General features: G+C 20.4%; 1 non-coding gene across 1 annotated transcript; it reads left to right on the top strand.

The window, feature by feature from the left end:
- Positions 1–965: 965 nt before the first annotated feature.
- On the top strand, positions 966–1,038 carry TRNAA-UGC (transfer RNA alanine (anticodon UGC)). The gene has a single exon. It is a non-coding gene; the product is annotated as a tRNA-Ala (tRNA).
- Positions 1,039–1,983: the final 945 nt, after the last annotated feature.

The raw sequence follows: 1,983 nt of genomic DNA, 5'->3' as shown, positions 1-1,983 counted from the left end.
AAGAAATTAATATAATATACACATTTATTATTTTTATATTATCTACATAATATTTTTTATTAATTTTATATATAGGTTTTTTTGTTTAGTGTTTTGATTTAATTTTTTTTTTTAAAAAGTATTGATATTATTTTGTATTTTTATATAAATTTATTTTTACTTATAAAATGGTATATTAATATTTATTTATATTATATTGTATAATTATTATACTTTAAAATTTTAACCATTCTCAATCTAAATCCAATTATCAGTTCTCTATTTATTTAGATTTTACAATTTTACCAAATAGAAAATCGAAAAGTAAACTATAAAAAAATTGACTATATCTATGGAATTGGTTTTACTAGAAAAATTATTAAACAATATTATTAAAGTTTTCCCTTTTTTTTTTTTTTTTTTAATAAGCCAATATCAAAGTTCAAAATGAGGATGTATTCTTTTGCCTTTTTATTTTATAAATTGCTATTTTCAAGGGTGTGTTTTTTGGGATTGAATTTTAAATATATTATTCATCCAATTTTTTTCTCTAAAAAAAATCAAATCAAACACCTATTTTTTATTTTTTTTATGTTATACTAAAAATTAATTTTACATTCAAAACCTCAGATCAACGCCTATTTATATCACATTATACAACTATTAAAATTCAAAATTTTTAGTATTCATATCTTGACTCAAAATCCAAACTCCCAAACAATCTCACCTATGTGTATTTTTTTTTTATTTCTGGTGGGTTTTGGTTTTAAATTTTTTAAAATATATAATAGCTTATTACAATATTTTGCATTGGAAATAATCGTTGGATGTAACATTTTCTTAATAATAATCATTGAGAAAAAAAAAAAAAAAAACGAATGTAAAATCAAATTCTGAAAATATAAGATAGTAAATAGGAAAAAATTCAACCTACAATATAAATTAGTATTTAATATATATCATAAAATTTAAAATACAAAACAAGTGGGGATATAGCTCAAATGGTAGAGCGCTCGCTTTGCATGCGAGAGGCACGGGGTTCGATCCCCCGCATTTCCATGATTTTGTATTTATTTTAATTTTTCATATTCAAACTTAATAAAAATGTTTAATTATGTGGGCCGTCAGTCAGCCCAACCACCTAAAAATACCAATCAAGCTGTGCTTCACAATAGGCCCATTAATAAGCCTAACCGCTATAGATTCGTCTTTGGGTTGGGAAGTCATCTCAAAGCCTAATAATAAAAAATACATAACAAATTTCATTTTACAAATATTTAATAAATATATATAATTTAAAATTCATGATTTGATTAGAACTTGTGCTTCCAATTAAATAATTTTTTCCATATAATTCAAATTATATTTAAGTTTTAATAACTTGGCTCGATCCTTGTTTTCTTGTGTTCAAATCTTACATTATTATTATTATTATTATTATTATTATTATTATATAAAATGTATTTACTCCGTATATTAATAATCTTTTTATTTTTATTTTATTAAAGTATAGTACAAATAATGTGTGTAAATATATATATATTTTTTTGTGTAAAAATAATGAATAAATATATTTTTTATTTATTTATACCATTATATATAATTTTATTATCTTTATCCATATTATAGTATATTTCATTGAGATATAATGTTTAAAAATATTTAAACATATTTTAAAAAATTTAATCATATAGTAATTCTTATTTTCAAAATATCAACAACACGATTCACATAAAAAAAAAATATCATAATATACTATTATTAATTTATTAAATTATATTATCTTAAACAACGGCAAAACTAGAACTTTGTGGTGACTAATTTTATAATATTTTAAAATAATATAGTTTATTTATGGTGTTAGTCAGAGCTAATCCTCGGTCAACATATTATAATGATATACACAATATATTTTTCTTGAAAGTCTTTACAAACATTGATAAAGAGCAACTATTGCGCGACTATATATTGTAACTCTTTTTATTCTTTTGTTATTGTTTGAAA

The sequence above is a fragment of the Andrographis paniculata genome, unplaced genomic scaffold (assembly GCF_009805555.1).
Source record: "Andrographis paniculata isolate CXL003 unplaced genomic scaffold, ASM980555v1 Contig86END, whole genome shotgun sequence".
Taxonomy (NCBI): Eukaryota; Viridiplantae; Streptophyta; class Magnoliopsida; order Lamiales; family Acanthaceae; genus Andrographis; species Andrographis paniculata.
The sequence above is the reverse complement of the archived record's forward strand: the minus strand, read 5'-3'. Positions and strand labels throughout refer to the sequence as shown.